The sequence below is a fragment of the Equus caballus genome, chromosome 15, assembly GCF_041296265.1.
Source record: "Equus caballus isolate H_3958 breed thoroughbred chromosome 15, TB-T2T, whole genome shotgun sequence".
In the NCBI taxonomy this organism is placed as follows: domain Eukaryota; kingdom Metazoa; phylum Chordata; class Mammalia; order Perissodactyla; family Equidae; genus Equus; species Equus caballus.
In genome coordinates, this window is record NC_091698.1 from 52,753,407 (window position 1) to 52,780,462 (window position 27,056).

A 27,056-nucleotide genomic window follows, 5' to 3' on the forward strand; every position below is an offset into this window, starting at 1 on the left:
ATGTACATATTTGAAACCTGTAAATCTAAACAGCCTCCGCTTTCCTTCTTTCATCTGAGGAAGATAATGCATCACTTCTAATAGCTCTGAGAATTACAGAGTTTTCCTTTTTTTTTTCTCCAAATGAATGTGTGCTCAGCTCCCTTAGTAACAATAGTTGTATATGTGCTCAGAGAAGAAGAGCTTCCATTGTGTTTTACTGTTTTGCTTAGTAATAATACTTTTATTTTTAGTCTACAGAATGATTAAAGATTTAGAAATAAGCTGTGATTGAGTTAGAAACTCCATATGTTCAGGAGCAAATTATGTTAATTAATGGCTATATGATGCCCTATCAAATCTGAATATATTCTGGGCTTGAGTATGTTGTATACATGTTCTCTGAAAGTTTAATTTCCTTGGACAAAGCTACCCATCTGTGAACTTATATTTGAATTAAAGGGAATAATATCATAGGTGACATGATTTTAGTTCGTCCCAGTCTTTGGGAGTTGTTTCATAGTGATCAAAGCTCCGCCTCTCAACTCCTTCCCCCCTTTTCCCTCCCTTCCTCTTTTGATCTAGCAGTGACAACTTGACTACGGTGACCTAAATATTGAGACCTTGTGTTTGTTTCCCTGTGCGTACACTCATAGGGCTGTGCTTGCAGACCTCTTTCATAAGGGGTGAGGATTGGGTTCCTGAAAAGTCTCATGGGTTCACGCCACGGTTTTGGTGAACCTAACTAGACTCAGACTGCATTTCTCATGAACAGCCTTTAAAAGCCTCCCTAACCTTTCTGAATCCCTCACAGGGTCTCTGGGAGGAGAAAATGAGGCAGCACACGTAACGTGTTTAGCACAGCGCTTGGCACAAAGGCGCATTCTATAGTTCTGTATTCTGCATTCCTATCCTTTACCTTATGCAAATATTCTCTGGAAAAATTTCTCATTTAACCTTAGGAGAAAAGTTAATATGTGTAGAAAACATGTGGAGATCCTCAGAGAAAAGTTCTCTGTGAATACAAGATGCTATTGCAGTTATTTCTATTAATACAACCAATACAAAGCCATTTCAGTTGTTAATAATCATTTGACATTTTAACTCATTTTTTTCCCACAATGAAGTCATAAATTTAAGCTGCAGACTCTTACCACTTATGGCAAATTCTGTTAATTATCTATGCTATACCTATTCCCTTGTTCCCTCGTTCTGGTTTTTCTTCTTTCCCTTTTTCTTTTGGTGGCAAAATACACATAACCTAGCATTTAACATCTCAATCAGTTTTTAAGTGAACGGTTCAGTGATATTAAATAGATTCATATTGTTGTGCAGCCTTCACCACCATCCATCCCCATAACTCTTTTCATCTTGTAAAACTGTAAAAATTACAATAGTTAATTTATAATAATTTACAAGATTATTATTTTACAGTTTTAGTTTTACAAGAACCTGTAATGGGTATTTAGAATTTAGATTTTAAAATACTGTAATTATAGAAACTGTAATGGGTCTAGTTTCTATACCCGTGAAACAGTAACTCCCCATTCTCCCATACCTCCAGCCCCTGGCAGCCACCATTATACTTGGTCTTGATGATTTTGACTACTCTAAGTACTTCGTATAAGTGGAATCATACAGTATTTGTCTTTTTGTAATTGGCTTATTTCACTAAGCATGATGTCCTCATCCATGCGATGAGGTTCACCCATGCTGTAGCATATTGCAGAATTTCCTCTCTTTTTAAGGCTGAATAGTATTCCATTGTACATTTATACCACATTTTGCTTATCCATTCATCTGTCAATGGACACTTGGGTTGCTTCCATGTTTTAGCTATTGTGAATAATGCTGCTATGAACATGGGTGTACAGATATCTCTTTGAGTCCCTGCTTTCAATTCATTTTGGTGTATGCCCAGAAGTGGAATTGTTGAATCATATGGTAATTCTATTTTTAATTATTTGAGGAACCGCCATACTGTTTTCCATAGTGGCTGTACTATTTTACATTCCCACTAACAGTGCATAAGGATTCCAATTTCTCCACATCCTTGTCAGCACTTGTTGTTTTCTGTTTTTTTGGTTGTAGCCATCCCAATGGGTGTGAGATGGTATCTCATTATAGTTTTGATTTGGATTACCCTAATGATTAGAGGTGTTGAGCATCTTTTCATGTACTTGTTGGCCATTCATGTGTCTTTGGGGAAATGTCTAATTCAAGTCATTTGCCCATTTTTAAATCGAGTTGTTTGCTTTTGTTGTTGAATTTTAGGAGTTCTCTATATGTTCTGGATATTAATCCCTTATCAGATATATAATTTGCAAATATTTTCTCTCATTCTGTGGGTTGCCTTTTTACTCTGTTGATAGTGTCTTTTGAGGCACAGAGTTAATTTTTTGTAAAGTTCAATTTGTCTATTATTTCTTTAGTTACTTGTGCCTTTGGTGTTATATCCAAGAAATCATTGCCAAATCTAATGTTGTGAAGCTTTTGTCCTATGTTTTTAGGTCTCACATTTAGGTCCATGATCCATTTTGAGTTGATTTTTGTATATGGTGTTAGATAAGAGTCCTACTTCATTCTTTTGCACGTGGATATCCAGTTTTCCCAGCACCGTTTGTTGAAGACAGTCCTTTCCCCGTTGAATGGTCTTGGCACCCTTGTCAAAAATCATTTGGCTATGTATGAGATGGTTTATTTCTGAGCTCTCTATTCTGTTCCGTTGGTCTATATGTCTGTCTTTATGCCAGGAACACACTGCTTTGATTATTGTAGCTTTGTAGTAAATTTTGAAATAAGGAAGTCTAGGTCCTCCAGTTTTGTTCTTTTTTGAGATTGCTGTGGCTGTTCGGAGTCCCTTGAGATTCCGTATGAATTTTAGGATTTTTTTCTATTTCTGCAAAAAATATCAGTGAGATTTTCATAGGGATTGCATTAAATCTGTAGATCACTTTGAGTAGTATTGACATTTTAACAATATTGGGTCTTCCAATTCATGAACATGGGGTGTTCTCTTCAATTTCTTATGTCCTCTTTAATTTCTTTCAGCAATGTTTTGTAGTTTCCATTGTGCAAGTCTTTCACCGCTTGATTAAGTTAATTCCTAAGTGTTTTTTTCTTGTTGATGCTATCGTAAATGGAATTATTTTTGTAGTTTCTTTTTCAGATTCGTCATCGTTTGTGTATAGACATGTAATTGATTTTAAGCAAGTACTGATAAAGGATGGATTTACTTCTGTCATTGTGGTATTTTTTTCCTATATTACTTACAGCTCTTTTGTCCCTCATGTCCTATATTACTGTCTTCTTTTGTACTGAATTGATGTTTTTGTAGTGAAATGTTTAAATTTCCTTCTCACTTCTTTTTGTGTATATTCTATAGCTGTTTTCTTTGTGGTTACCATAGGGATTGCATTTAACATCCTAAAGTTATAACACTCTAATTTGAATTTATACTAGCTTAACTTCAATAACATACAAAAACTCTGCTCCTTTATAAAAGCTCCATCCCCGCCCCTTTCAATTGTTGATGTCACAAAATTACACTTTTATGCATGTGTTCCCAGAAGCATAAACTAATAATTGTTTTAAATGCATTAGTCTCTTAAACTGTAGAGAAAACAAGATTTGGAGTTACAAACCAAAGTTACAGTAATACTAGATTTTATTTAGTATTAATTAACCCCTAATAATTGGGGTTTTTTTCTCTTTAAATCTATCAGTCTCTTAAATCATGGAAAATAAAAAGTGCAGTTAAAAACAGTTTTTACAATAATACTAGTTTTCATAATTGTCCATGTATTTTCCTTTATTGAGATCCTCATTTCTCCAAATGGCTCTGAGTTACTGTCTAGTGTCCTTTCATTCCACCTCACATGGCTCCCTTGAGCATTTCTTGCAGGACAGGCCTAGTCGTCATGGACTCCCTCAGCTTTTGTTTATCTGGGAATGTCTTAATTTTTCCTCACTTTGGCAGGACAGTTTTGCCAGATAATAGGATTTTGGTTGACAGTGTTTCTTTTAGCACTTTGACTGTATCAGCTCACTGTCTTCTGGCCTCCAACGTTTCTTTTTTTTTTTTTTCAAGATTTTATTTTTCCCTTGTTCTCCCCAAAGCCCCCTGGTACACAGCTGTACATTCTTCATTGTGGGTCCTTCTAGTTGTGGCATGTGGGACGCCGCCTCAGCGTGGTTTGATGAGCAGTGCCATGTCCGCGCCCAGGATTCGAACCGACGAAACACTGGGCGGCCTGCAGCGGAGCGCGCGAACTTAACCACTCGGCCACGGGGCCAGCCCCTGGCCTCCAACGTTTCTGATGAGAAATCTGCTGATCATCCTATTGAAGATCCCTTGTATGTGATGACTCACTTATCTCTTGCTGCTTTTAAGATTTTCTCTTTGTCTTTTGAAAATTTTCTTGTAATGTGTCTTGGTGTAGGTCTCTTTGAGTTCATCTTACTTGGATTTTGTTGAGCTTCTTGGATTCATCAAATTTGGGAAGTTTTTGGCCATAATTTCTTGAAATATTCTCTCTGCCCCTTCCTCTCTGTCTTTCTCTTCTGGGGATGTGGTTTCACTTGTCCCACAGGTCCCTCAGGCTCTGTTTGTTTTCCTTCAGGTTTTTTTTCTTTCTGTTCCTTAGACTTGATAATTTCCGTTGTCCTGTCTTCAAGTTTGCCAATTCTTTCTTCTGCTCAAATCTGCCTTTGAGACTTTCCAGTGAATTTTTCATTTCAATCGTTGTGCTTTTCAGCTCCAGAACTTCTTGTTGGTTTCTTTTTAGGTTTTCTGTCTCTTCATCGAGATATCCATTTTGTTCACACGTCATTTTCTTGATTTTTTCCACATCTCCCTTTAGTTCTTTGAGCATCTTTAAGACAGTTGTTTTAAAGTCTTTTTCTAGTATATCTCCAATAGGTCTTTTTCAAGGACAATTTCTCTGATTTATATTTTTCCTTTGAATGGGCCATACTTTCCTGTTTCTTTGTATTCCTTGTGATTTTTTTTGTTGAACACTGGACATTTGAATCTAATAATGTGGTAACTCTGGAAATCAAGTTCTCTCCCTTCCTCAAGGTTTGCTGTTTTTTGTATTGTTTTGGTTTTTTTTTTTAATTGTTGTAGGCTGCCTCTGTGCCAAGGATCAGCCTGAGGTGTAAACTTAAGGCCTTTTCAGGTCTTTTCTGAGCCTTTCTCTTGGCATACATGGTCACATTCTTATTTTCCCTGTGTATTGCAGGTTATGGGTTTTTTTGTTTTTGTTTTTGTTTTTGTTTTCTGAGGAAGATTCACCCTGAGCTAACATCTGTTGCCAATCCTCCATATTTTTTTTTGCTTGAGGAAGACCAGCCCTGAGCTAACATCTGTGCCGGTCTTCCTCTCTCTTGTATGTGAGACACCTCCACAGCATGGCTGGTGAGTAGAGTAGGTCCATGCCCAGGATCCAGACCCGTGAAGCTGGGCCACTGAAGTGGAGCACATGGAACTTTAACTACTGAGCCATGGGGCTGGGCCCTATTGCAGTTGTTTTCTGATGGCCTAGTCTTTAATGTCTGGCTTTCAAAAGGGGAAAAAGCAAAAAATGAAGGGGGGGTGGCGGTGAAGAGTGCTGGTCCTTTCAACCCCTGGAAGTTACTTCAGGTGGAGGGGGAGGTACTTGCAACAATGCGGGGAGGTGCAACAACAGGGGCTGCCCACCTCTTTGTCTGCACCTCTGTGATCAGAAGCAACAATTAACAATTAGAGCAGAGATCCCCAATATTTGGAGGACAGGGTCCTTTTTGCCCTCCTGGCTCCCGTGAGCAGCTTGCAAGCTGCTCTAGGAAAGCCATGCACAGCTAGGGGTGAGGGGTAGGTAGCTGCTACTGTGCTAAAAGCTGAAATGGACAGAAATTTACCAAAATTTACTGCTATTTGCCGTACAAGTCTTTCCCTGGAAGTTGCAAGCCTTCCACAGACTCCAGAGTTCCAAAATTGTTTATATCCGGCAGATTCTGCCAATGCAATTGTTGTCTAGGTGGGGAGACAGATTCCTGGTGCTTCCCACTCTTCCATCTTCCCAGAATCCTCTCCCCCTCATTCTGTTTTAAGGCAACCCTGATTTTATTTGGAGTTGTTCTGTGCTAAGCTAAAATACTTGATGGTCTGACATCCTTATAGATGAGGTGGCTCCACTTGGGCTCTGTTCTGGCCTGCGAGATGTGGGTAGAGGTCCCTGGGGAGGATACCCCTTTTGGAATAAAAAGACAGAGCCTCGGGGCCAGCCCAGTAGCATAGTAGTTAAGTTTACACGCTCTGTTTGGTGGCCTGGGGTTCATGGGTTTGGATCCCTGGTGTGGACCTACACCACTCATCAAGCCATGCTGTGGCGGCATCCCACATACAAAAAAAAAATAGAGGAAGATTGGCCCTTATTGACTCAGGGCCAATCTTCCTCACCAAAAAGAAATAAAGTCTAAAAACAAAAAAAAGACAAAGCCTCATGAACACAAGACTTTTGATTTTATTTTTACCTGGAATGTGGATGAAAAAGCTGGTGGATAGTAGCCTTCTTATGACCCTAAGGACCATGAGGATGGTGGAACAGGTACCTTTGAGCCATCTTTCCAGACTTGGACTGCCTAACCCCAGACTTCTAATTTTTTTGACAGTGAGGGGAACTCTTAGTCATTTAAGCCACTGTTAGTCAATATTTCTTAAGTCACAGCCAATTGTAAATCCCAATATATCATTCAAGCCCATAATCCATCAACCTGGAGGTAGAAACATGGGCCAATGGAGATATTTGTGTCTGTGATGAGCACCAATATTTTTCAGAGCAAACCAAGAAATTGAGATTTGAGATCTGAGGTTCAACTGCACACACTTATAATGGATATTATAGAAAGATGGATATGTCTATTCCTAATGGAGGCTTAAAGCTTTCCACGTTTTTGGTATACATTCTCCATTTCTTTGGATTCACTTTGCCAAACATCACTGGCATTTTTCTACGTGGAAATAGAAAATATTTAGCCCAGTTAAAGCAATGAAAGTAGGGAGAGGCCTGCTGGTTGCTCCTGTTACTTATATTGTAAAACCATTGAAGAAAGTAGCTGATCTTTGCTAGTCTGTATTACGTTTTGTGTACACATTTGCCCATCAGAATATAATTAAAGCAAAAGAACAAGGAGGAGGGAATTACAACTAATTGACAGTCCAGCACTCTAGCCCTCTCTCAGTTATTTGTGAATCTCTTCTTAAGCTGTGCCTAGGGCCTCGCACAGTGGACAGTCAGTAAATGTTTGTTAGAAGAAGAAAGAAAGTGGGGTTGGCTTTATATTGAATTGCAGGGATGTGGGTACATTTTGAATGCTAGTCGGATGACAAGATTTATTCAGTAAAGATGTATTTTTCCTGTACTCCAGTCTGACCTGGTGCCTTGAGTGAGTGGAGTTCCATCTGATCTCTAGCATGCTGTAATGTGGCTCTCAGACCTGTACGTGAGATTCATCACAGTTGGCAGCAGTGACTAAGCCTGCTGGGGATGAGCAAGGAAGCTCTCCTTCCAATACCAGTGACCACCGGTGCAGTATTGAACTTAATGAGCGTTTTATAATTAAGTAATTATTAATAACAAAAATAGCTACCTTTGTTTATCATTTTCAGAAGCTGTGCTAAATTCCTTACATACATAATCTCACTTAACCTTCACAATATCACTATACCTCAGGTCCTGGTTTTATCCCCTTTTTACAGTTGAGAAAACTGAAGCTGAAGCAAGTTGCCTGAGGTCAGATAGCCAAGACATGGTCAAACTGGAACTTGAAACCCTGTCTGTCCCAGGACTATTTGACTCCAAAGTGAGGGTTCTGGTGCATGTTGGAAAATGTTGACTATAGTTTGCTTAAATACATGATAAATAATCTGAAAATACTCTGCATTTTGTACTTTGGTTTCTCTGCAAAGAACCAAAAGGTAATGGTATAAAACTGGCCAAACTCATAGTGAAGACTTTTTTACTGTTAATGTGGAAAAGATGATTTCTGACTAAGGGTGCCTTTATGTAATCCTTTTTTATTTACTTCAGTTTCATGGCATGTGCTCTCCCTCAGGTGGGAGGGTGGGTTGGAGGTGGGTGAATATGCTTTGCTGGAGTCACATGCAATGCATGGTGGGGGCAGGGGAGCGTGAGTGTACATTATGCAGCGTGCAGCTTCACATCCGATGGGTCTATCACTGAGCTGCATGACTGTGGCAGCCTTGATGAATCATGGCATTTTAAGCTCTGCATATGTCATCAATGTATGTGGGTTGAAATTGCGCGGAAAGATAGTAGTCCACTAGAAATATAAATAAAAGTAAAATACACCATTTGAATAACTGTAACGTATAGCAACCAAATACTTGTGAAATCTGCACATTTTGAGCTTTTTGTTTTTAGAACTAATGATTTTGTTTACTAGCTTAGATCATTTTAGCATTTTCTATTTATTTAAGTGTTTAAGATTCAGTCATAAAATTTCACTCTGAGCTAAAGCTGTTTATAGAAATGTACCCAGTGTGTGGACACATTAAAAAAAAAGGTACAATATATTAAAATTTTTCTGATTCATGCTGCTTTATAAATAGGTAGATTGTTAGATAGGTAAATAGATAGATCATGATACGTTAAGTTCCCATCTGAATTTGTTTTTAGAAATGTGCTTCGGCAAAGCGTCCTTGTTAGATGGTTAAGTGAAGTGATATTTACAGTAACGTAAATTCGAAAATGAAAACTGGATCTTGAATCACATCTGGGTTCCAGGCTGGCCTTTGCTGCTTGGTCATTGTGGCATCTTGAGAAAGTTTTCTCTGAACCTCAGTTCCTCAAATGTAAAGTAGAATAGTAGTAGCTGGCTCTTGGGGCTTTAGTGGGTGGGGAGCAAATAAGATGCGATGTCAACATACTTTATAATGTGTAAATAAGTAATTATACAAATTTAAAGGTGTGGTATTGTTATTGTATACTCCACAGCCAGCAGATGAGCCCGTCTAACACCATCCTTCATCCATGAAGGTGGCAATGTCAGTTTCATTCTCTCGAACAACACAGATTTATTGATCTCTTATGATGTGTGAGGGCTTCCTTCACATCTGCAGAACTTACGTATGGATGTACAATAGCTATAGTTTATACAGTGACATATCATTTAGATAGCATACAGGCATTCTGTACATGTGCATTTTATAGATTTTATAGATATTTGCACACGTACATTCTGCATGTGTACATTTTATAGATATTTGAAGTTTCTCTTTAAGCACCCAAATTTGCTTAATGTAAGCTTGTTCAATAAAAATCTTTCCCTATATCATTATTGTGGTGGTGTTAGTACATTTTTTCCATAGAGAGCATTGAACATAAGGCTACCTTTTCTTCATGACTCAGGGTCATTTCGATCGCTCACATATTCTGTTAGAATACAAAGTCTTCTGGTCAGGGCTAGTGCGGGGCATGGTGCTATTTGCCCATACTGTAAACGATCCCACATCACTAAATTTTTTGAATTCATTTTTTTTTTTGCTAGTATCATGTGCTTGCTTCTTTTAATCCATTGTCCCCTCTAATTTCCATTTACAATCTATAGTTTGGGGGAAAAAACACAAATAAATTAAAATAATCTTTAAGATTAAATAGATGCTCAGGGAGTACATGGTAATTATGAAGTTTGGTGTATGGGCCTAGTGATTTCTTTTTTCTCAAGGATTTATTTTGCTTGCCTTGTTAATTCTCAGTGGTTGGAGTCTCTCTGGATGAATTTTTTGCCCAGCACCACCATTTACAGCCCGCATCAGTTTCCTCTAATGATCACCAGTGATAGTTATGTAGCTGGTTACCAATTTTAAAATGCTTCCAAGTACATTGCCTCCCTTGATCCTCACATGATCATGAGAGATAGGGGGAGCATATATTATTTTTATATTTTATAGATTAAAATACTAAGGCATAGCTGGAGCTTAATCAGTGGATTTTAGCCAGGGTTCGCAGCTGAATCCCCTAGGGAGGTTTGTTCGTCTATACATGCCTGATGCCTCTGCCTGGATATTCCAGTTCCATAGGTCTGGGGCAGAACCCAGGTATTTTGGAATTATTTTGGAAAAAGATCCCAAACAATTCTAATGTGCGTAACTGCCCCCAACCCTTTTTCCCATCCTCCATGCCCCACCCCCCCACCTCTGCTCCTCTCAAGAACCACTGGGTTAAGTTTTTATGACCATTAAGTGATTTATGAAGATGCTTTCACATGCAGGTTACAGAAGAATCAACAAACAGTGGCTTAAACCCATAATTTTTTTTCCCCAGGGGAAGATTTGCCCTAAGCTAACACCTGTTGCCAATCTTCCTCCTTTCTTTTTTTTCCCTTCCTTTTTCCCCCTCAAAGCCCCAGTGCATAGTTGTGTATAGTTGTAAGTTCTTCTGGTTCTTCTATGTGAGCTGCTGCCACAGCATGGCTACTGACAGACGAGTGGTGTGGTTCCACACCCGGGAACCGAACCCAGGCTGCTGAAGCAGAGCATGCCGAACGTTAACCACTAGGCTATCAGGGCTGGCTCTTAAACCTATAATTTTTATTGATTCTGTAATCAATTGATGTAGTGGTCAAAATAGTATCCCCCCCCCCCCCCCGCATGTTACTTTAGATGGTAAAAGTTTGCAAATGTGATTAAATTAAGGATTTTAAGATGAGGAGGTTAGCCTGGATTATTTGGCTGGGCGCCAGGTAATCACAAGGGTCCTTATGAGAGGGAGGCAAGAAGGTCAAAGACAGAAGAATGAGCAGGATGACAGAAGAAGAGGTTGGAATGATATGCTTTGAAGACAGAAAAAGGAGGCGTGAGCCAAGGAGTGAGGGTGGCCTCTAGAAACTGGAAAAGACAAGGAAACAGACTCTCCCTTGAGGCCTCCAGAAGAAACTGCCAACACTGTGATTTTAGATTTTGTCCTCCAGAACTGTAAGAGAATAAATCTGTGTCATTTTTAGCCGCTAAGTTTATGGCAGTTTGTTACAGCAGCCATAGGAAACCAATACCCTGGGAAGTATAAAATGCCTATTCTTCAGCTCCTCCCACAGAGATCATGTTTTGGCAGAGCTGGGTGGGGTCCAGGGATGTGGGGTTAAACTAGTCCCTAGGTGATTGAGTGGCCTGTGGTCCTTGGACCTCACCTGCAGAGTTACAAACTCACCCGTAAGGACGTTGGTTGTTTTCGTCAGAAGTCTAGAGGTGGATGGTCCTAGCATCCGTTGGCTCTCATCAGCTCATCAGGTCAGTGATGTCGTCAAGGGCCCAGGCTCCACCTGGACCTCAACCCCCACCCTCCATGTGTTGGCCTTTTGTCTTTAGCCTTCTTACATCATGCACACTAGATGGCTGCTACAGCTCCAGGCACCACATCCTCACACAGCTGGGATGGAGAGAGCTCTCCCTGCGTGCCTGTGTGCCCTTCACTTTTTAGTCAGGGTGGAAAGACTTTCTCAGGGCTCCCAGCCTTCCCCTTACACCTGCTTAGCCAGAACTGTGTCACCTGGCCACCTCCAGCAGCATTGGAGGCTAGACAGCAAGGAACCTCGAGTAAAGTCTCAAACATTATCCTGTTCTCCTCCTCCTCCTGGGAAACCTTTGTGTCCCGTCAAACAACACTTCTCTTTCATGGCTGTTGCCTTCCTCCTCCAAGATGGTCCTTTAGTGCCAGGTCCTTGTACCTTTCAAAGTCACCTCATGTGCCACCAGTGGGACCCTTTACTTTGAAAAGAAATACGTTATCTTATTTAACTTTTTATAACACCATGGGATGGGTGATACTTCCCCTTTTTCACAGTTAAGAATCAGAGATTGAGAAACCTACCCAAGATCTGTAAGTGGGAAGCTCAGAAGGGGCGGATCTGCCTTCACTGCAGAGTTGAAGCTCTTCACCGTTACAGCAGCCCGGTGGTTCGCATTGTTTAGTGTTGAATGCACATTTCCAAATATTAGAATTTTTGGCACGCTTCAAGAGATTAAAAACTCAAAGGAACACTAAACAAATCAATCATTACAACCCAGCCATCATCACTGGAGGGTTTGATAGAGGAGTGACATGCCCTGACCTTTGTTTTAATAGGTTCAATAGGAATAATTTTGTTCAATTATTAATTTATAGTTTTAAAATTTTATTTATTTTAATTAATGATTTTATTGATTTATTATTAATTTTGTTTAATTAATTTTAATAGGATTAGTTTTGTTTAATCAGTGGCCACTATATTGGGAATACATGATTATTACAATAATTGCTTCCCGTCTGACTCAAGGTAAAATCCAGTCATTGCCTTAGCTGTAAGGCCCTCGACCACCCACCCTGCCCCTCCGCACACCTCCTCTCCTTCCGCTCTCCCTCTCATCCACGCCTCCCCTCCAGGTTGACATCCTTGAGCCCTCAGGCGTGCTCCCCACTCGCAGCCGCTTGCCTTGTCTGTTCCCTCTGTGATGAAAACTCTTCTGCTTGACCTAAGACCTCACCTCCTTCTGGTCTTTACTTAAAGGTCATCTTCTCAATGAGGCTTTTCTTAACCACCTCTTGAAGAGTGCACCCCTACCCCACACGTACACACCCAAGCACACGCTCCCCGTCCTCCTTCCCTATTTCATTTTTCCCTGTAGCACTTAATTTCTGATATTCCATATAATTTATTAATTTATTCTATTTTCTCTCTTTCCCCTCACTAGAATGTAAGAGCGGTAAGAACAACGATTTTTGTGTGTTTTGTTCACTGCCGCATTCCCAGCTCCTAGAATGTAAGACACAGTAGTCATTCACTAAGTATTTGTTGAATGAATATACTCTGTATGCACAGCTCTGATTAGTTCAATGGAGTAAATTCCTAGAAATGAAATGACCACATTGCAGGATGTGGACGTTTTTAAAGGTTCCTGATACACAGGACCAAACTCTGCCTTCCCTAGGTTGCATCCATTTACACTCCCATCAGTGGCAATGACACAGCCTAGTCCTCTGTGCCCTCACATTGTCACCAGTTTTGATATCTCAGTAACCAGCTTGGTATGTGGCAATTATATTTCTTTTTACTTTGTATTGCTTTGATTAGATGACTTCGTATCTGTTTTTTTCATGCATTTCTTCCTTTGGTCATCATCAGCTTGAGTCGTTTGCCCATTTTTCTAATTTAGTTTCATGTTTTCTAGTTTAATATTGGTGTTCTTCTGATTGATTCTTAAGACCTCTTTAGGTTGTAACATCACTAAGCCTTTGTTATCTGTGTTGCAAATATGTTTCCTTATTTGTCACTTTTCTTTTAATTTTGCCTATGGGGTTTCTTGCTACATAGTTTTTAAATGTGATCTGTTTAAACTTTATGGTTCTTCTTTTGCTTTATGTTTGGAAAGGTCTTATCTACTTGTAGGATCAATTATGCATCTGCAATTTCTTTTAGTGCTCTTACGTTTTTTAAAAATAAATTTTATTTTTTAGTTAATCTCTAGTGTTCTGTCATATTGTGTGAGGCAAGAATCTAATGTCCATCTTTCCTCTTAAATAGTAAACTATTGCACTTGCCTTCCTTTCGAACTAACAAGAAAACCATCTTTCATACACTAAATCTTTATACTAAGGTCTGTTTCAAGTTGTTCAATGGAGATTTATTTATATTTTTCTTTTGCCAGAACCCAACTCTGTTAATTATTACAGCTTTTTCATTTGTTGGTTATTCTAAATAAATTTTAGGATGATTTTGTCACGTTCAGGAATACATCTGGAGTTAATGTCCTAAAATAAAAGTCAGATCGTGCCACTCCCCCATGGGAAATCTTTTAATGACTCCTCACCACCTTCAGAATGTAAAGGTCAGACCCCTTCATGTGGCATCCAAGCTTCCTAGACATGCCCAGCCAAACCCTCTGTCTTGTGTGTTTCTACTCCCTGCTTGTGATTTACACTTCAGATCTGCGCCTGTCTCCTGTGCTATTTCTCACCTCCCCATCTCTGCTGCTCTATCTCCCTTAATGGCCTTGACTAATTCCCATTTACCCCAAAATCCATCACCACCTCCCTGACTACTCTCACAGTGTCCAGGCTCTGTGGCCACTTGTGTGTGTCCATTGTCCCCCTGAGCATGTCTCTGTCACCACGTAACTCATTGCATCACAATGACGAGTTAGTCTTCCCTGTGAACTCAGTAGGAGCATCTCTTGTTCATTTTGTATTTCTAGTACAAAGCATGCTACCTGTCACACAGTAGGTGGTGTAGCTGGATTAGAGGAGAATATCCAAGATTGGAAGTAAGGAGATGGATTGTTGCCATAATCAAAGTGAAAGATAATTAGAGTCTTGACTAGGCCAGTGATGGGAAAAATGGGGAGGGAGAGCATATTTGAAAAGTACTTAAGAGAGAAAATTGACAAAACTTTATGTCTAGTTAAATGTGAGGGAAGAGGAGAGGGAAGATACTCTGAATCTTAGATTTCCGGCTTAGACACTAGGGGTACCTTGCTGGTACCTTAACTATATTTAGGCATTCAGGAGGACAGGCAGATTTAAGGAAGATACGATTAGGACCATTTTAGATGTGCTGTGAGTTGTAGATGCCTATATGATACCCAGTGGAGATGTCTAATAGGCAATGGGGTAGAAATAGGCTAATTATATACTTTTATGGTTCAAACCAGTACCTTTTTGAGATTGAAATAGGGTGCTATTAATAATTGTGCCAGGATAAGCATAAACTAGAAATGACCCTAACAAACTGGATATATGGTCTGTCTCTATATAAAGGTCAGATATGAAGCTCAAAGAGAAAGGTCTGGAATGTGGTTAATGATTTGTGAAGCACTAGCATATAGATGCCCTGAAAGTGGATAAGGTTGCCTAGGGAGAGTTTATAGGATGAGAAGAAGAGAAGAGGGAGCAAAAATAAAACAATAGGGAATGCAAACATTTGGACAGTGATTATCAGCTAGCAAAACTTTTTCAACACATTAATATCTCCAAATTTTTCTGAAGACTGATATCCTAACCAATCATCCCCATCCCCCACTCACCTCATAATCCTCTCTGGTCTCAAATTGCCACCGGAGGTGATTAAAAAAAAGTCAAGAACTATAGGTTTATAGGTTGGGCAGAGGAAGAGGAGCCAGCAAAGGAAACTACAAGTGGCTAGAGAGATAAGAACCAGGACACTGTGTAGTTCAAGCAAAGTTACTGAAAGAAATGGGTGGAGGTGGTCAGCAATGTCACATGCTGCAGAGCAGCTCAGTAGCATGAGGAACTGAGAAGTGTCCGTTGGCCTTGGCATTTAGGGGGCACTGGTGCCCTTTTCTGGGGATGGTCAATACAGTTCTGCAGCAGCCAGAGGAAATAGGAGGGACTAAAGCTGTGAAGGGTAAAGACAGGAGTAGCCACCAGCATTCCTGCAGCACTGAAGCAGAGGAGGATTGTTTCTTGTGTTAACAGTGAAGATAGAGCGCGTTGAGTCTGTAATTTATTGACCACAGGAAGGAGCCAGTAAAGAGGGCAGGCCGAGTGTATAGGAGAGGGAAGAAGTACCAGTCTGCAGTCATACTGAAGCTCTTCTGCTCAGCCCTGTTCTCTTGTCAGGAGTGCTTGTGCTGTGCTGTAGTCAAATGCCACCAAATCATTCCAGTAGGAGTCACTTTGACTTTGAAAACCATCTTTCAGATGTCTTTCTGTTTGGTTAGCTTGGGATCTAGGGTTTTCTCCCTCTTTTTCACTAAAAACTCAAGATGGGAGCCTTTGAATAGAATATAAATTTGTCTTCTAGTTGCATTGATTTGCTGAAATGTCCCTGGTAAAGCGTTGATAACCCATCAGTCTAGATTTATGGGTTGATATGATGCATCCTGGTTGATACCTTTAGATACATAGACTGCGGATGAACACATTCCTTTAGAACGCACACATGTGTGTTTACATGGTATTGTAGGTATTAGAAGGAAAAGTGAGTTTTAAACTGAGAGTTGATTTTTTTTTTTCTTGAGAAGCTCCATTAAGAAAAAAATATATTACGTCTCGGAATAGAAGCTGTTCCGTTTTCTGATCTGCTGCCTCACAGTAAGAAGTTAGTTGTAAGGTTAACTTCCTCAGAGAGAAGAAGGCAAGGACAACCAGCAGAAGGAAAAGAAAGATTTAATTGCTCTGCAAAGGCCCAAACATGCTCTGAAAAGTAAAGATTTCAGGCTTAATGTGCATGGAACAAAAGGCCGTTGTGAACTGTGTACAAGAGTTGGTGAGAGTTTGTATTCTGCCCCTTTTTTCTGTGGGAGTTATTTCCTGTTGTTGACTAGAGTTCTTTATTTAGAACCACCTAGCTTCAGAATGCCTGCTAGCGCGCAGAAAAGTGTGTATTTAAAACATAGGCTTATTTCAAGACGATCTCTGAAAAAAGTCCCACTACTCAGGCACCAAGACAGCGTCACGTTCCCAAAGGTCAAGAGAGCCTGTGGGCCTTATTCCTCTGATCCTCATATCAAGAGACACAAAATAAGAAAGAGTCTAAATGCATTTGGTGTCAGTCAGGGGTCACCTGAACACCAAGTGAAAGATATTTTGTGGGGAAAGTGTGTTTCCGTTGTTTTTTAAAAAACAAAACAAAATAAGATTTCACTTTTTAGTGCTAAATGTGTAATTTGGCATATTAAGGAAGTAAGAAGAAATCTTCAATATTTTGAGAGGAAATTTTGTCTTTTCCAGTAAGATGAAAGTTAGCCTGGCAGGTGAGAAACAGACCCCAAACTCAGGCTTTAAACCAATTATTCTCTTATACTTGCCCTGTCAGCTGGGCTTCCTGTTAAGAACTTTAGGTTAATCTAGCATTATTATTGAATTTTATAGACTATTAGTAACAGAGAGAGAAGGACAATATATCAAAGTGAGTGAAAGGAGTAAGTTATTACTGAAATTATGGGGAATAAAGAAATGCATGAAATACAAATATTGTACAAATAATATCTTTAGTAATAGATATTAGAAATTGTAGGAAAAAACCTTATAAAGTTCTACTTCTTGGGAACCATAAGGAAGAAAGAAAAAATGTATTTTTTTAACCTGATGAAATCTAAAACAATAAAATAAAATTGTGTAGTATTACGACATATTTATTTGTCTTTCATGTTTTTAAAAAAGAAATTAAACATTACAGATAAAACAGAAGCCAGCAGTGTGTCTCTCCCTGCTTCCATTATCCTCCACCATTTACATTTCCTGAATGTTTTTTATCTCTAATTTTTCTATTCTATAATTGCATACGTATGTATTTGTCAACATAAACAGCACTATTTTGCATATTTTATATAAATGATATTATACTGTATATATTATGCAGCTTGCTTAATTTTACTCAGCATTGTGTTTTTGACATTTAATCATGTCAATATATGGTAGCTTTAGTACTTCTTTTTTTTTTTTTTTCTTTGAGAAAGATTAGCCCTGAGCTAACTACTGCCAGTCCTCTTTTTGCTAAGGAAGCCTGGCCCTGAGCTAACATCCGTGCCCATCTTCCTCCACTTTATATGTGGGACACCTACCACAGCATGGCTTGACAAGTGGTGCCATGTCCGCACCCGGGATCCGAACCAGCGAACTCTGGGCCACTGAGATGCGGAACGTGAGAACTTAACCGCTGCGCCACCGGGCCAATCCCCCTTTAGTACTTCTTAACCACTGTAGTTTTGAGTGTATCAATTTATTCTCATCTTGGTGAACATTAAGCTTGTTTCCAATTTTTAGCTATTATAAGCAAAGCTGCCACAAACATCCTTATATATCTCCTTGGGGGATAAAAATAAGAATTTCTCTGCATTCTAGATTTAGCTCTTTGCATCCAGAATTCCTCCAGAGAATTAAGCCCCACTACCCTAAGGCATCCATTGTATGTAGTGAAATAACTTCCGTCCTGTAGGTCTAGAATGGTTCAGGCGTTAGGCTGGAGCTGCAGACTCATAGCTGCTCCGAAGAGCAATTGTGCGAATCCCTTTCTGAGTTCAGTTGGGAGGCCTGAAATCAGCCATGGTGGGGGTATTTACACCACAGAAATCAGCAAATGCTACAAATAAGGGCTTCTTTCCCCATCCCCCAGGCCTGCGAAACATTTACCGGCACACCACTGGTTTGTAACTTTATCCCGTCCTTGGGAGAATTGAGGAAATATTCACCTGAATCTTTTTCTGTGGGACTTATTTTCTTGTGGAACCCCAGCTGAGAAAGACCGTGTGTGTGTGTGTGTGTGTGTGTGTGTGGTGTGTATCTCTAACTTTACTGGATAACGCCAAATTATCTCCAAAGTAGGCAGTCTGAGAGCTGTGAACTCTCTCTTTACAATTTGCATTTTTCTTATTACTGGTGAGGTTGAGTATCTTTTCACATATTTGTTGGACATTTGAGTTTGCTCTTTCACCCATTTTTCTGTTGGGCTTATATGGCTTTTTAAATATTGATTCAATGGAATTCTTTATTAATTCTGAGTACTAATCTTTTCTTGATTATATGAATCACGTATATCATTTGACAATCTTTAGCTTGCCTTTATCTTGTTTATACTATATTTTGTTTAATAGATGTTTAATTTTTAGTGTAATCAAAGTTGTTGATCTTTTTCTTTATGGTTTGTGCATTGGGTGTCTTGTTTCTCAGTAGTCGAAGTCCTGGCAGGAAACAGAATTCCACTCAAATAATTCCACTAAAGAGATTTTAATGAAGGGACTTTTTACAGGAATGTGACAAAAGTTGAGGCATAGAAGACCAACAACAGTAGGAAGCTGTTACTATCCTTAGGCCCAAAGGAGAAAGGGGAGGAAATGGTGTTGCCAGAATCCGTGAGTTGGCATCCTGGAGAAGGGGCCACCTGCAGGAGCCGTGGTTGTGGAGGGAGGTACTGCCGTAACAGGGGCCCAAAGCAGGAAGGGGCAGGCAAGAAATACCCCAGCCACTCTTTCCCCTGACCCACTGATCTCTTTCTGGCACCTTCCTTTTGGTGAATCCATTTGGAGGCTAGTTGGCAAAGGAGCTTAGTCCCCAGGGGCCAACATTTCAAGGCACAGAGCAAAGCAGAGGGAAGTAGAGAATGAATCTCAGGAGACAAACAGTAATCACACATTCCTTACCCTGAGGCCATAAACATATTTTCCTATAGTCTCTCCCAAAAGTTTTATTTTACAGATTTAGATTTCAGTACACCTGAACTGAATATTTTTTGAAAAAATATTAGGTACCTAATTTCATTTTTCTGGCAGGTAACCAGGTTACCCGTAGCAATTTATTGAGAAGTCTGTTCTTTCCCACTAATCTGTAATCTCACCTCTGCCATATATTATGCTTCCGTAGATGTGTGGGTCTATTCGTGCACTCTCAATTCTCTTCTATTGATCTGTTTGTCCCTATGCCAACACCACTCTGTTTTAATTACTAGAGTTTTATAATAAGCCTTGATATCTGATAGGACACACCCCCCCATCTTGTTCTTTAAACTTATTATAGCTGTCTTTTGCCCTTTGCTATTCCAGATGAATTTCTGGATTTGCTTACCAAGTTCAAAAATATTGGGATTTAAATTACAATTGCATTTAATTTATTGATGAGTTTGGGGAGAATTTGTGGTTATATAGTATTAAGTATTTTTGTCCATAATTGGTACGACTCCTCATTAATTCTAATCTTTTCGTCTGATGAACTTTTGGAAAGCTTTCTATTTTCTCACTTTTCATTTTTGGCTATAATGTGAAAATAATAATTCTGGAGTCTTTATATTTATAGCTCTTAATTTTTATCACTAAAACTAAAAGCATGATGTCTAACGGTTCTAAAGTGGTAACAAGTCAGGATGGATTGAAAGTGACTATCTGAGAGCCGGCCTGGTGACATAGTGGTTAAGTTTGCTTGCTCCACTTCAGTGGCCTGGGGTTCGGGGGTTCAGATCCTGAGCACAGACCTATACAGCCATGCTGTGGCTGTGTCCCACATACAAAGTAGAGGAAGCTTGGCACAGATGTTAGCTCAGTGACAGTCTTCCTCACCAAAGCAAAAAAAGAAGAAAGAAAATGAATATCTGGTTCAGTAAAAAATTTTTCTACCTTTTTGTAATTTGGGCTTTAATTTCTTAAAGGAAGTTAAAAGGAAATATAAATGTGTTGAAATTACCAATATTATTCCCACAAAAGCTATTCATCCACAGCCGCAATATGGACTATGCTACACTCTGTGTAATGAGGCCAAATGAGTCACAGTAAAGTCAGAGAATCTGACTCAGTTTTTAAGTGATTTTTTAAGATTTGATGTTACTCTTTCACATGTATGTTTTCTTTTAAAAGAGTAATCTGTAGGGACGATTAAATACATGCGTTGTTTGAGCAAACTCAGGATCATAGAGTGTACATTTATTTGTAACAGAACAGAACGGCAGTGGGCGTCTATGCTATAACATGATATTCTCGTGGTATTTGCTGCCATCCACTCTCCTTTCTAAATTTGGTGTTACAGATTCAACTTCTGTTTTTAAAAAGGGAAGTTACATATAGCTCATTCACACTATTATTTTCTCCTTAAAAGCCAGTTTCTCTGATAATTGCCCATTTAAGGAGTTTCATATATCTCAAACAAAACTTTTTTAAGAAAACAGTTTTGAAACAAATAATACTTAGCAAGATTAAATCCTCTGTTCGATATTTAAAGCATGTTTAGAAAAACAATTGACTGATTACACAAGTGTATCTGCTGTGGTATTGGTGTTTTTCGGAGGTGCTTGCTTTATTTTATTCTACTTGACTTCACTCTGTGCATTTCGGACATTTTAAATCTAAAAAACTTTAAATTTAAAAATGTAATTTTTTTCAATTTAAAGCAAAGGACTAGTATTATTGGACAGCTGGATAATTTGAAAAAGTCTTGCTTATTCTGGCAACAGCTCTTTAAAAAATAGTTCTCCATGGTCACTGAAAGAAAAGATAAAGTCTACCCCATCTTACCTAAGTGTTCGCTCTCCTCCAGCAAACCAATAAAAATTCAAAGTGGCAAAGAGCCAACTCATTTTTACTTGTTTACTGTGTTTACATTTAAACTGTGTTCTCTGTCCACAGGTTCATTTTCTGATGAGACCTCATAGCCTGAACTTAAATGCATTTCCTGGGCCTCTATATACATTAAAACTTTGAATTTTTTTAACTTCTCAAAGTAGAATTTTTCTAGCTGGGACTTCAAAAAATAGTTTAAATATATTATTTACATTCCCTAAATTGCCATACTTGTCTTAAGTGACCTCTTTACTCATAGGTGACCTAAAGGTACACAGTCCTGGATGGTTTCTACAGTAGGTATGAGAATATGCAGAGCAGAAAGTAGAATTTAGTCCAGCCAGTCATATGATTTGCTTGATTATAAAACATAAAAGACAGCTGGTATTAGAGTAATCCTTTTAAAAAGAATGATTTTTCCTATCATCGTTTTGCCAGGTTTTCCTGGGAATTAATATTGGTTGATGATATTCATAAAATGTTTGATTATTGGCATATTTTTATATTCCATGACCAGGAGGAAATGAAGGTGAGATTAATAAGTGGTCACTTGAACCATTTAGGTAATCACTAGAAAATTTGGATAGGCAAGTTTTTTTTTTATTTGTAATTATCAAATGCTGCTGTATTTTTAAATATAATTTAACTGAGACTTTTAATTCTTAAACTAGGAAGAGAAAAATCTTCATAAAGGAAGTACAGAATAGTGGAATTATGGCACTGATTTGTTTATCTGCAAGGTTGAACCCTCCCCCAATAGTGAGGCTGTATAGATTAACTCCTAACAGTACTTTGTGAGTGTCCATTAGTCCTTTTAACTATGTTAAACCCAAATGGCGTATTTTAGAAATGCTGCAAAGTAGTTATAATTACGACGTTATATTGCTCATAGTGATCCCTCTAATGTGAAGGTTCCCAAATACTGCTTAAACAATCTCTGTGTATACTTATTTATATGTACACACACACACACACACACACACACACACACACACACACACACAGAGCTTAGTAAAATGGTAGTGAGAGAATTTTAGCAGGAAAGATTAACCCCTTGAGTTTATGAAGCTGGTATAAAGTCTTCAGCATTCTTTAATTTATTCACTCAGTGAATGCTTACCAAATGCCTCTTGTGCCAGGTACTGTCCCAGAGGCTAGAGCTAGAGTGACAAACAATAACGACAGTTTTACAAACCATATTGGAAATGAGTGAAGGGCTGGAGGGTGTGATGTCTTTTATCTCTTTTTGGTGGTGGTGGTTGTGAGTTATTAATTCTGTGGGTTAAACTGTGATGCCAACAAAGCCAAGGACAGGCAGGGCTGGAGTTCTTTCTCTAAGAGACAGAAGTGTTACTTCATGGCTCTAGTGTAGGATTGAAGCAAAGTGGGATCCAGATCCTGGCACAGCACTACCTTCCTGGTGGCCTCTGCATGTTGACTCTGCACTTCCTGTCTGTAAACCATCTTCCCTTCTTGAGGAGTTCGTAGTCTTCTCAAGACACTCGGCTGGAGTCTTTCCTGGCTTCCTCCCAAAATTTCAATGGATGTTAGAAACCTCGCAGCCTCCAGACCTTCCTTGTTCTTGGGAGTCAGCTTGAGAAAGGAAGAGTTCAACAGGCGGTCCTTGTCTCAGCCTCTCTTTACTCATCTGTAGAACTTGGGCAGTGGCACTTGTCCTGCCTATGGCCCAGGGGAGGTGTTATGAAGGGCAAACAAGGGAATCCATGTGAAAATGCCTTGTAAACTGTCCTGCTTCTTTACAAATGTTGGAGTCTGGGGTGGGGGTGGGGGAGCAGGGTATTACAGATGTCACAGGCAGGTGACTTGAACCATAATGGGTAACAAATCCAGGAGAATATGGATAGGACTGCTCAAATCTGTCTTCTGAATTTGAAAAATAATTGAAAGAACATATCCTATTGAAGAGAGCATACATATTATCATTATTTGTACTTCTCTTTTTTTTTTTAGAAATGTATGAGTGTAAAGTTGGTTTTATATTCTTCCAGTTTGAGCCGATTTTCTTATTTGAGTCCTAAAACTCCTCCATGAAGGTAGTTCCCATTGTAGTCACCTTTTCATAGACTCCTAGCTCTGGGAAGGGGCTACAGACATCTTTGAGCTCGAGCTCCTCCTTTTGTGGGGTGTGGAGGTGGCCAATGGTGTCAAGGGTCTGATTCAGCCTCACTGCTGTCTGTGGCTGAGGAACTAGACATGAAATCTCCTGACAACTAACAACCTGTTGTCTTTTCACCCCAACTGGTGCTGATCCTAAATCTGTGACATAGCAGATTAAGAAACTAAAGGCAACGATTAATTATAGTTAAGTGATTTATTTGTACAAGATCTTCCAGCTCCTGCTCCAGGACACTTCATGTCACCCAGCTGTTTCCCAGGGACAAGGGAAGTCTGAAGGCTGTGTGATTTCTAACATTCATTGAGGTTTTCTGTGGAAGTCAGGAGTGCTGAGTGTCTTGAGAAGAATATGAACTCCTCAGGAAGGGGGGATGGTCTACAGACAGGAAGCACAGAGTCAACATGCAGAGGCCACCGGGAGGGTAGTGCTGTGTGGGGGTCTGGGGACAAGGAGAGAGGTTTCTGAGAAGCGACCACCAGTCTTAGTGGAGTGGCATCTGGCAGGAAGGGAACACTGGAGTTGTCACCAGGAAAGGCCTTTGCTTTCCAGCTGAGGAGAGGGTGGCAGCAGAAGCTGGAGTCTCTATGGAGAGCTGCTCAGAATTGGACCTCACAATTTATCTGAGGATTTTAATGGAAAGCAGTGGCAAATGGAATAGGAAGGAAGCTAATGCCCGTCAGAAGCCATCTTCTCTAGTGATGGTTAGAAGGGACTAATCAGAAATGCTAGAAAAAAGCAAGTGGTTGTAAAAGCATTTTCTTCGAATATTATTATTAAGATCTTGTTCCAAATTAGAATTTTAAATATTGTCAGATTTTTAAAAGAGAAAATGGCACATCTCTAACAGAAGAATGACCCTCTCTGGGTACATAAGGGACAGTCATTGCAAGGCAATCCAGTAACAATAAAGGAAGCTTTGCAAAAGCAGCCCTTCGGTGGAGTTGAAGTTCTACGTGTGTGAAGCGTGACTTCAGGGAGAAGCAGGAAAAAAACCTGACAAAAGGCGGGGGAAGAAGAGATGGAGAAGAGTCTGCAGAAGTAGATGAGTTGACTTGCTCCTTTGGTACCTGAAGTTTTAACTTGCTAGTGGCTGAAAAGTACTGAACCTTGAACCTGTCTGTGCCATCTTTGTGAGTCTTCAGTTTTCCAAAGCATTGCATCCTGTATCAACTCCTAGATAATCAGCTAGGTGGTGTGACTCCCAGAACTTTATTTTGAAGATTGATTAATAGTTTCCAGTTATTGGTGAATGGGAAGTCCACATTCATTTAGGATCTCTGTATTTTCCATGACAAGTTTATTTAGCCCAGCCAGCTATATACAATGTATTTAATAACTGAAATGTTTATCTTTTTTTTTTTTGCTGTAAGACCAAAATTTCCAAGGCATACAGATGATGATTATTACCAGTATTTTAGGTGGAACTTGAAAGGTAAAATACAGTAAAGGAGAAAGAAAAATTAAAGTTTGCAAACTGTTTTAAAGTCTTTGTTTCTCAGCCAGCTGTCCTTGTGTCATTTCTTTGGTGCATGCTAATTAAGTGCTAAAAGTGGCCTTCAGTTGGGGCAGTAGTCTAGTAGTTTGCAAGATGTGAGGGCACAGCAACTTTCAAGAGAAGCCTCGAAGAGCAATCTAGTACCCAGAACTACAAAGCGATGTTGAGAAGTACTTCTCTGAAATTAAACTCATGAGTATTTTTAAAAATTACCATCACAGTTCTATACTTACAAAAGCAATGTGTGTTTTTTCTCCCTAAACAGATATGTTCCTGATAGTTAAATGTAGATGACTGGCCTAATTTCTTATATGTGAAAGTGAGAGGGAGAAACTCTAAACTCTAAATCCTTAGGGTAGGATTATTTTAAATGGGCTTTTAAATGTCCCAAAAAGTGAAAGTGTGAAAACCACACGTACATGTTTGGTAAATGTTTCTTGTTCTCTTGCTAGGAATAAACAATAATTTTTTTAAAATCATGCCATTGAATACTGAAGGGAGTTGACTTCAAAAGCTCAGGGGGGCCTTTCCTTATCCTCTTGGAGTTGGATTCCCAGGGCCAGGCAGGCATTGCTGTGCTGGCCTGTGGGGGACTCGGCCTGGGGGAGGGGGGTGGTTAACCACCTGGTGCTGGACCACATCAGCAGCTGTTAAAGCTGCCACTTGATGCTTTGACTTCTTGGTGAAGGATGCCAGAATCTAAAAGTGGGGGAAATGGGACTTGTATATAATGTGTGCACTGATAGGATGTTACAACCTTCAAAAGTGTGGAAAGGTGAAAACCATTTCACCCCAAACCTCAGGTTGCTCTCCTAAGAACACAAACCTTTACCCAGCACGCACAGAATACGTGCTTTAGCAGAATCACGTGTCCACTCTGGAGACACAAAAATTGTCTCTTTGATCTTAGTTCTTTTGTACAGGAACACTACATTTGATAATCCGTTTGCTAGAAAATATCCAAGTGTCACAAAAATTCTGAATGTCTAACTTGCTGCTAACTTCAATTCATGAATAAGAGTCTAAATTCATTTTAAATTCAACCAAGCCTCTGGCCTCCACTACAAAGATATCACAGGAAGAGATTATTGCAGCTTCTATTTCAATGACTTTTCCTTAAAGTGAGCGCTGAAAGTATAAATGAGTGGGTGGTTAGGAAACTGTTAGTAGTTAATGTCGTCTCTAAAAGGCAGAACTCTGGAAATGAAAAGTATCTTGGCTTCCTGGCAAAACGTTTGAATGCTATGCCACCCAGGCACAAACTGAGCAGGACCTGCAGAGGGCCCTGAACACTGCGTCCATGTGTAATTTGGAAAGCCATTATAATGAAACTTTCTAAAGACGTCCACAAATAATTAGCTTTTGACATCGGTTATACTTAAAGAAAAATTCGTATAAGATTTTAATTATCCTGAGGGTACAGTAAAAACCTTTTCCTTCCCCTTAAAGATAAAACATGAAACATTGTCTCCTCTACCAACATTTTAACCCAGGTTTAATTTCAATAAAATCATCAATTTGATTGATAACAAATCATTACAGGACAGTTCCAGCGGGTCTAAACTTGTCTTGATGTTAACGACTTATAATCACCTTTATGTTAGGTCTTAAAGCTTTATTATCCTTAGATATAACTAGTATAGTGGACCATTAAACGCCAAAGTGAGCTGAGATGATATTGACTGGGGTGGTAGCCAAAATTTTAAGGTGCCTGAATTACTTTTTGTAACATCTTTGAACTGAACGCACATGTAATTTTTAAGATAATCATTAATTTTCCAGGGGAGCTGTCTCTCTTTTCCTAGTGCTCTTAAATTCGCACCATTTAGGCATAAGCTCAACCTCTCCCAACTAGTGTAAATTTCCCTGCCGAAGTCAGTCTGTAGTTCAAAGCAGAAGCTTGCTTAAGGAGAGGGAAGAGGCTATCAGCATGAAACTTCTGGGCAGAGGACGGGCGCCTCTGACGCCCCTGCGTCTCCAAGCCTGGCTTCCCTACCTGCGTGGGCTCTGCCAGGGCAGCCGGCCGGCTGCCGGGTCTACACCGCGGCGCAGCCTGCCACAAACGATGCAACTCGGTTCCGTCCTGCTCCGAAAGTACTCTGGACTTGGTGACCCATTTCGAGTGTTGGGCCGAGGCCACCGCGCGCATGGGACATTTTCTGCCCCCGGCTCTCCAGCTGGAGCACCCATCCTGCCATTCGGACATCTCTGCGGGCCACTCGTGCGTCCCGAGACGGGGGCATCGGGGAGTGGCCCAGCTGCGGACGCTGCCGCCCCCGCCCTCCCGGGATGCCTGTCTCGAAAGCACCGCGGGCAGCGTGGACGTCGCGCCTGCGGGTCGAATTTTTGCCCCCCACCCCCCTCGCGGGACCCTGCCCGCCCTGCTGACCGGCCCCAAGTTGCCGAAT

The 27,056-nt window shown here is 39.9% G+C and overlaps 1 protein-coding gene across 2 annotated transcripts in view; it reads left to right on the forward strand.

The window, feature by feature from the left end:
- Window positions 1–27,056, forward strand: part of SERTAD2 (SERTA domain containing 2) — a 114,721-nt gene that overhangs the window by 64,597 nt on the left and 23,068 nt on the right. The window lies entirely within an intron of this gene.